Here is a 9,689-nt window from a genome sequence, read left to right as displayed (position 1 = left end):
CTAATAATTTAAGTGTTATTTGTGTTAATTACATCTTTTAAGATGCTACTTTTATTAAATGCATCTTTATATAAGTTCAGTATTACCCCAGCAGAATACCAACAGTTTTTTTAACATAGAATTTGATAAATTGACTTTAATATTTATGGAAATAAATCAGCCAAGATCATCAGTCAAAGCAATTTTATATAAGAAAAAAAGAATTTACTATAATGCCATAGTAATCAAGACAGTATGTTTCTGGTAAAAGGATAGACTTACAAGTCCGTAGAACAGAACCTGTACTTTTTTGATAAAGTTGCCCATGAAACTTGAAGAAAGGAAATGCATTTGGAAATGGTTCTGAAACAACTGTACAAATCATTACCCTTGTACAATTACCCTTGATTCCTCCTTCATACCATATATAAAAATTAATTTGAAATGCTTAAGTCATAAGTACAAAAATTGAAATTGTAAAACTTTTAGAAGAAAATACAAAGAAAGTAAGTTATGTGACCTTGAGGTAGGCACAGATTATTTAGAACATAAAAGGCAGATTCATTCTGAGAATAACTGTTAAATGGGTTTTGTCAAAATTAAGAACTGTTGCTCTTTGGAAGACACTATTTGGAACATGAAAAGGCAAGTCATAGACTAGAAAACTTAAAATGTGTGTATGTGTGTATGGTATATATTTCAAAAGGACTTGTCTTTGGAATCTAACAAACTTAAAAATGATAAATGAGTTGAGTAGAAAAGGGTGAAAAGATTTTATTAGAACTTCACAAGAGACCCATGATTGATCTAAATACATTAAAAAATCCTCAGTAGTGATTAGGCAAATCCAAATTTAAACCACAGTGATGTATTACTATGTACTCCTGAGAGTGGATAAAATAAAAAAGACTCTAGTACCAATTGTTAAGAATTTTTTTTTTTAAGATTTATTTATTCGACAGAACTGGGGTATAGGCCAGAGATGCAGAGGGTGAGAGGCTTCACCAGAGACAGAGTGGGGAGCAGAACAGGCAGATCAATGAAGTACACTGCTGAGGGGAGCAGCGGGCGGGCCAGTACACTGCTGAGGGGAGCAGCGGGCGGGCCAGGAGAGGTCTGCCGCGCCATGTGGATCTCTTCCGGGGCAGGCGGGGATCGAACTCATGTGGAAGTGGCTTAAGCTTCTTAGTGCTGTGCTTTAACCCGCTGCGCCACCAGGGGGGGCCCAATTGTTAATAATTTAAGGCAATCAAACTCTCTATGCTGCTGAGAGTATATAATGTTTAAAAAAAAAAACCTACAAACTGCTTGAGAAACTATTTAGTAGTATCTTAAAAAGTTAAACATACACCTATAGTACAACTCACCTATAAGTTAAAGAAGTCAGTTTCAAAAGAGTATGTACTGCGTGATTGTAGTTATATAAAATGCTAGAAAATGCAGACTCATCTAAAATGACAGAAAGCCAGTGAGTATTGTCTGTGCCTAGGGGTGAATGAAAGAACGACAGTCAGGATAGACTTTCAGGAGTGGTGGACAGCTTGATCTGATCTGGGTGCATGTATTTTCAGTATTAGTCAAGTTAGATACTTTGAATGAATGACTTAACACCTCAGTAAGTATCAAAGGAAATGGGAAGATGATAGTAGTAGGGGTAAATCAGTGAATTTTGGGTGAGACTGTAGCCTGAAGCATAGCATTTGGCAAAAAAATGTTTTATCTGTGCAATATCTTTTTATAGTTTTGTAGTATTCATGTATGTCATCTAATAGGACACTTGGTGGAGCCACCAAAATATTTAATTAGAATCCTTTAAATTGTGTTCCACGTAAATATAATCATTCTTAGTTTAGTCTAAATGTTTATTATTAGTTTAGGATTAATTTCTTCCTTTGATAGCTTTTGGGTGATACAGTCTTCAAATGAATGGTGGTGTTGGTATGGTGTTCAGTGGCAATTTCTTTACAAGAGTGATTAAAATCTGCATTATTTGTAAATTTAGGTGGCCAACATTTACATATATACCTGTGGGTGTGTTTGAAATTAGTATTTACTGTGCTTGTCAGGTATAATATGGGAATGTTGTCTGTGTATATCTTACTGGAATTTTGACTGACCCTTTAACATCTGAGCTACTAAAAAGTGATTATTTCACTAATTTTTAGTGCCTTTCATCAACTTTCAAGCCCTGGTCCCAGTAGCTTTTGCAATGAGATTAGTAGAAAGGTAGCACCTCTGGGGCCAGAAAGTCCTGGCTTTAAGGTCAGACTCTGATTATGATCTTAGCAAAGTGTATCTCCCCTTTGAGCTGCTTTTTCACCTATATACCTATTCTCTCTGTACAGGAGAGTAATAATTCCTAGAATTACTGTAAGATTAAAGAGTATTAACGTGCTGGTAGGTGCTCAATAAATGGTATTCCCATTTCCCCTGAAAGGAATGAGTCTGCTGTGTTGTATATGGTGTCTTCGCTGATGGGTGTGTTGTAATTTATATGCCACAGAATATTTTATACTCCAGTGTTCTCTACTTTCATTGATGTATTTTCTTTTTGAGCCTTACTTTTGAAGTCCTATTTTCAAATTTATTCATCTGGATCTGAAACATGGGTATGGAGCAGTATAATTTCTGGTTTATTTATATGATGTTAAGACTAGAGTTGTATCTCTCTCTCAGCACATTTCAGAGGGAAGGTGTGCTGCTGTGTAGATTATATTCTTTATATCAGACAATTTGCTCCCCTTAGTTAAGGGATCTGTTAGCAGTAAGTATTTGTAACCTCAAGCCATTAGGGATCTGACCAGCCACGTGCAACTTTCCCATGGTTTTGCAGCATCTGACTCATTTTAATCATACCTTTACCTGTGGTTCTCTTATACTCAGTTCAGATGAATCTCTGTGGCCATTCTGTTCCACAGCTGGCCGCATGAATACTCTTGACCCAGACTGCATGGCCTGCCTCTGCCAGTCTTGGCATTCATACTTGGTGTCAGTTCTAAGGCTGGTTGTCCCAAGCCATAATCACTGATCTGAAGTGAGAGTGGGCTGAGCTCGGACTGGGACACAGTCCTGCAGCATACTTCGGAGTGCTCCCTTTCAGAGTGGCCCCACTTTACTTTCCAGATTTCTGCGACTGGAAAACAGTCTTCTGAAAATCACATCCTAAGCTGTAACCTGATGCATGAAATAGAGTCTGTGGTTGTTGAAAGCATATCTACTGTCTGTAGCACTAGCAATGCCCTTTTTATAGTGTAGTGTTTGCATTTCAGTTTATATTTATCATATATCTGTTAACATAAAGACTCATTTGCTGTTGAAGGAATCACTTTGTATGGTATTAACTACCTTGTTTCTAATGAACATATTTATTGATTTTCAAAATTAGACAAGGAAGATGAAGATTTACCTCTCTGAATAGTACCCTTACCACTGCCACATTCATACATTTCCCACTCCTCCCTCCTCTCCCCTCCCCGCCATATAGTTTTCTGTTCAGTCACAGTAACATTTTATAATTCTGTAAACTCTCACAGCTAAGCTGTGTAATAGTTGATGACTTCCTTTCTTGTACAAATACAGTAGTTTGTTTTTCCTGAAATTGATAATTATATTTGTTTAGTTCCTGTATTCACAGTATTCACTAATCCTAGTAGGTGTGAATATCCTCTTCACCTGTGGAGAGACAACTGTAATTTCATCAGCTTCATATGTTCAGTAAATCTTTCCAGGAGTCTCTTAATGTGCTTTGGTTTAGACTTGTTGCCCTCTAAATTTATTGCATGTTTTCTTAGGATCTTCTACCACTTTTGCTTCTGTATTCCCTATTCCATGGATTTCATGACTTCCTTTTCTTGGCTTATGACATCATTTGGTAGAACACCTCTTCCAAAGCTTCATGAAATTTTATGTTTGAAATGATTTTATTTCTATTTACTAAATTTAGAATACTATATTAGGGATCATTTTCCTTCAGACTGTTGACAGAATTGCTTCATTCTTTAATTCCATTGTTGCTGTTATTAATAAAAGCTGGTGTGTGTGAGTGTATCTGTCTGTCTCTGTCTCCCTATGGAAGTGTTTAGCAGCTTCTCTTTACTCACAGTGGTTATTATATTTTGTATGGTGTGCTTTGGTATGGGCCTTTTCATCCCTTTCATTTTTTTCCTTCTATTTTCCACTCCTTTCAATCTTTCCACCTACTTTTTTTGAGTGTCCCAATTTTATCTTTAAAACTGTAGGTGAATTTTAAAATTTTAGCTACTTGTTTTTAATTGCCAAGTTCCTTTTTATCCGAGTATTCCATCTTTATATCATCTTGATGTTTACTAAAAAATTAAAGTTTTTAACTAAAGTAATATTGAGTTATAGGTTTCAGGTGTTTATTGTTGAGAAGCAACATATGTAGATACTATGTTAAATTCATGGCTAAAAGTTCAGTTCCGTCTTTTACCATAACATGTCCCCGTATTTCTGAATTACACATCAATCATTCCTTCTAACAAATAATTAGTTTCATAGTCAAAAATTTATTTTTACTTTTAATTCATCTGTTTTTCTCTATATGCCACAGATCGTAGTCCATTGTGCTTATAGATCCACATCTTTTTTTTTTTTTGCTGTTTTGTCATTACTATAGCCCCCAGCCTTTTAATAATTTTTTATAATAGTTTTGTTTTTACATCATTTTGTATCTCAATTGTAATCCCCATGTGTTTCCCATCACCATGTGACCCATGTGCCATCACCATAGTCCAGTGCATTTCCCTCCCCCCACTGTTTTTGATCCCACTCTCTACTCCACCCCCATAAAATGTCTCTGGTATATGGCTGTCCATTATTCTTGTTATTTTCTTGCCTGGTCCATTGTACTGCTATGAGCAAAACCATCTGGTATTTTTCTTTCTCTTTCTGGCTTATCTCACTAACCATGATCTTTTCTAGCTCTATCCATGTTGCTGCAAAAGACATGTGTTTCTTTTTTTGATTGCTGAGTAATATTCCATTGTGTATATGTGCCACATATTTTTAATCCAGTCATCTACTTTTGGGCATTTGGGCTGCTTCCATGTTTTTCTAGTTGTAAATAAAGCAGCAATAAACATGGGGGTGTAGGTATCTTTTTGAATCAGTGTTTTTGTGTCTTTTGGGTAGATACCTAGGAGTGGGATGGCTGGGTCATAGGGAAGCTCCATGTTTAGCAGTTTGAGGAACCTCCAAACAGTTTTCCATAGAGGTTGTACTAGTTTGCATTCCCACCAGCAGTGCAGGAGAGTTCCTCTTTCTCCACATCCTCGCCAACATTTGTTGTTGCTAGTTGTTTGAAGATGTGCCATTCTCACTGGGGTGAGGTGGTATTTCATTGGATTTTGATTTGCATCTCCCTTATTATGAGTGATGTTGAACATTTTTTCATATGCTTGTTGGCCGTCTGCATTTCCTCTTTGGAGAAGTGTCTTTTTAGCTCTTCTGTCCATTTTTTGATGGGGTTGTTTATTTTTGTTGAGTTTTATCAGTTCTCTGTATATTTTTGTGATAGATCCACATCTTTACCCATTGGTCAGTTAGTAGCCACTTAGGTTTCATTCTTGGCTATTGTGAATAATACTGCATTAAGTACAGGGGTGCATATATCTTTTAAAATTGGTATTTTTTGTATAAATGTTCAGATGTGGGATAACTGAATCATTGTTATTTCCATAGAGTGCTTTTATATTTGCAGTTGTTCTTCCTCTGCATACTGTTTTCTCATATATAACCTATGTAGATTGTTTTCTTATTTATACAGTGGCAAGCCACTTTGTGTCTAGTAATCAAAGCATTGTCCCACAGAAACTTTTTTTTAAAAAATACTTATTTATGCATACAGAACTGGGATACAGGTCAGAGGTGCAGGGGCAGTGAGAGGATTCACCAGAGACAGAGTGGGGAGCAGAACAGGCAGATCGACGGAGTACACTGCTGAGGGGAGCAGCGGGCGGGTCAGGAGAGGTCTGCTGCGCCATGTGGGTCACCACCAGGGCGGTAGAACTCATGCTGAAGTGGCTTTAGCTTCTTAATGCTGTGCTTACCCTACTGCACCACCGAGGGCCCCCACACAAACTTATCTGAAGCTGTCAAAATGTTTGGTCATTATTACACATCCTTGTAAAATGAATTACTATCATGCTTTTAAAAAAGGTATGTTTATGGGTGTAGGCCAAAATACACGGGGTGAGGGTGAGAGGCTTCACCAGCGACAGTGGGAAGCAGAACAGACAACTGTACTGCAACACACTGCTGAGGGGAGAAGCAGGTAAGACAAAAAGATCTGCTTCACCATGTGGGTCTGCTTCCTGGCTGGCCAGGACTGAGCTCATTTTGCAGTGGTGGTGATAGCTTGATAGTGCTGTCTTTAACCCCTGTGCCACCAGAGAGGCCTCTCTGTTATGCTTTTGATTGCTATGGAAAGATCAAGAAATTATCAAAGAACCTTTAAAGGATCTCAGAGTAATCAGTGCAGTACTTCCAATCACCTAGATTTTTACCTTCACAATCCTGAAACCATCAAGCAGGGGTGGTGAGAGGCTTCACCAGAGACAGAGTGGGGAGCAGAACAGGCAGATCGATGAAGTACACTGCTGAGGGGAGCAGCGGGAGGGTCAGCTCTGCCATGCCATGTGGTCACCCCTGGGGCAGGCGGGAATTGAACTAATTTGGAAGTGACTTTAGCTTGTTAGAGCTGTGCTTTAACCCGCTGCACCACCAGGGAGAGTTGGAAGTTTTTATTTTTTTAAACTTTATTAATAAAAGTTTTAAGAATATCCATAATAATTTCCATAGTGGGTGCACCAGTTTACATCCCCACCAATACATAAGGGTGCCTTTATTGTACATCTTTGCCAACACTAGTTAGTGTGTGTTGTTAATTTCTTGTAGTTTTGATTGCATTTCCCTGATGGTTAGTAAAGTTGAACATATTTTATGTATTTGTTTACCATCTGTGTGTCTTTGGAATGAAAAATATTCTCTGCCATTTAAAAAATATTTAAGTATTCTTTTTATGAGCTGTATGAGCTATTTATTTTAGACAGTAGCCCTTGTCAGATACATAATTAGAAAATAACTTCTATGGGCCTCTCATTTTGATGATTTCCTTACTGTGCAACTTTTTAGTTTTAGTCCCACATGTTTATCTCTGCTTTTTTTTACTTTTGTTTTTGGTGTTAAATTAAAATCACCAAGACAAGTATCAAAGAGCTTACCACCCATATTTTCCTCTAGGAGTTCTATGACTTCAAGTCTTTTTTTTTTTTTTTTAAAGATTTATTTATGCATACAGAACTGGGGTATAAGCCAGAGGTGCAGGGTGTGAGGATTCAGTAGAGACAATGGGGAGCAGAACAGGCAGAGAGGCTGAAATACACTGCTGAGGGGAGCAGCAGGTGGGTCAGTAGAGTCAACCATGCCATGTGGTTCAGCTCCCTGACCAGGGATCAAACTCGTGGGTGCAGTGGCTGCTATAGCTTCATAGCTCTGTGCTTTAACCCGTTGTGTCACCAGGGAGGACCCACATTCAAGTCTTTCAGTAGATTTTATGTTGTCCAGTTTCATTCTTTGATATATGGTTGTCCAGCTTTTTAGCAACATTTGTTCACGAGACAGTCATTTGTCCATTACCTCCTTTATTGTAAATTAATTGATCATATATGCATGGGTTTATTTCTGAGCTGTGTTCTCTGTTCCATTGAGTTATTGTCAGTGTTTATCACAGTATTACATATTCTTTTGATTACTATAGCTTTGTAATGTAGTTTGAAATGAGGAAGCATGATGTTTTCTGCTTTTCTTTCTCAAGATTACTTTGAGATAGTTGGTGATGCAAATATAAATTTTAGGGTTGTGTGTTCTATTTCTGTGAAAAATGCCATTGGAATTTTGATAGAGATTGTATTACATCTATATGTAATTTGGCTGGTATGGGCATTATAACACAGTAATTTCTCTAATCAATGAGCTTTAATCCACAAAAATTTGCAGTTGACTTGTTCTCTTCAATTTCCTTCCAAGTCTTCTAGTTTTGTTATTCACCTCCTTGGTTTTTAGATCTTTATTCTTTGTGATGCAATTATAAATGAGATATTTTCTGTTTTTTTCTTTAGTGTATAAAAACACAGTGAAATTTGTATATTGATTTTATGTCCTGCAATTTCATTGAATTCATTTAGTAGTACTGATTGCTTTGTAGTGGCATCTTTGGAGTTTTCTGTATCTCGTAGTATGCAAATCACCTGCAAATTTGTAAAGTTTTACTTTTTTCTAACTTGGGTGCTTTTTTGTATTTCTTGCCTAATTGCTTTAGCTAGGATTATAGTACTAAGTTGAATAAAAGTGCTGAGATTGAGTATCCTTGCCTTGTTCTTGATTTTAGAGAAACACTTTGATATTTTCACCACTGAAGTCTGATGTTCTCTGTGGCTTTGTCATATATGATGTTGTGGTAATTTTCTCGATGGCCACCTCGTTGTGTTTTATTATACATGTCTGTGTTTTGTTTGCCAGATGTTTTTTTCTTTTCTTTTTTTAAAATATTTACACTGCTGAGGGGAGCAGCAGGTGAGACAGGAGAGGCCTGCTGCGCCATGTGGGTCACCTCTCTGGCTGGGGATGGAACTCTTGTTCAGTGGCTGTGGATTGCGTCATAGTGCTGCACTTTAACCTATTGTACTATTGAGGGGGAGAGAGGGTGTCCAGATGGTTTTTCTTTAGCTATTAAGATGATCATGTTTATTCATTTTGTTAATGTGGTATTACAGTGATTTGAAGATGCTAAACCATATTTTGTACTTCTGGGTAAATCCCACTTTGTTGTAGGCTATGATTGATCCTTTTAATGTGTTATTGAATTTAGTTTGTAAATATTTACTGAGGATTTTCGCAGTGATACTGGTTTGTAATTTTCTTTCTTGTAGTATACTTGTCTAGTTTTGTTTTCATTGTAAGCTGATTCTAGGAGAGGAGTGTTTGGAAGTAGACTCTCCTTTTCTGCTTTTTGGAAGAGCTTGGAAGGATGGTTAGATGCATACCCTTAGGCTGAAATGTTAAGATAAACAAATAGGTTTCCTTCACTGAAAGATGATACTTCTCATTTGGCTGCTTGTATAGTGTGCTCTGGGGTGAGTCCTTGTGAGCTCTTGAAGAATGGCTTCTCAGTTCATCAAGCATAGCCTTCTGGGTCTTGTAGATGCAAGCCCGCTTGGCTTTCAAAAGTTAGGTGTTTTGGGAGCTCTCTGCAGTTATAGATTTTAAGAATTGGGGTGCCCAACATGGGGTTCAGTCCTTTTCAGGAAGCAGCTCAGGGTTCTAAGTTATCCTCTTAATTGCACATGTTGGTGTTGGGGTAGAGTTTTTGGCAAAACTGTCTCAACCTTTCCTACTTGTTCTAATGTAGCTATTTTTCCTAGTCTGTCCAGTGTGTAAGAGGAGTAGCTCACCTATTTTGAGGGTATCTTTCAGGAAACTGGTCTACTTGTAGTTGGTAATTCAAGGTGTGCTTGGAAGTGTGTTCAGGATCCTCCTGTAGCCATTTTGAACTGGAACCCTGTGTATTTTAATACCTAAGAGAATATGGCCACAGGATATTTTTCCCATGGGTATCACATAAACCAGTATTTTAAAAAATTACATTGATACAAGCTCCTGATATAAACCAGACTTCTATACTGGCTTCCAGT

The sequence above is a fragment of the Condylura cristata genome, unplaced genomic scaffold (assembly GCF_000260355.1).
Source record: "Condylura cristata isolate star-nosed mole 26May11 unplaced genomic scaffold, ConCri1.0 scaffold00014, whole genome shotgun sequence".
Classification (NCBI taxonomy): domain Eukaryota; kingdom Metazoa; phylum Chordata; class Mammalia; order Eulipotyphla; family Talpidae; genus Condylura; species Condylura cristata.
The sequence above is the reverse complement of the archived record's forward strand: the minus strand, read 5'-3'. Positions refer to the sequence as shown.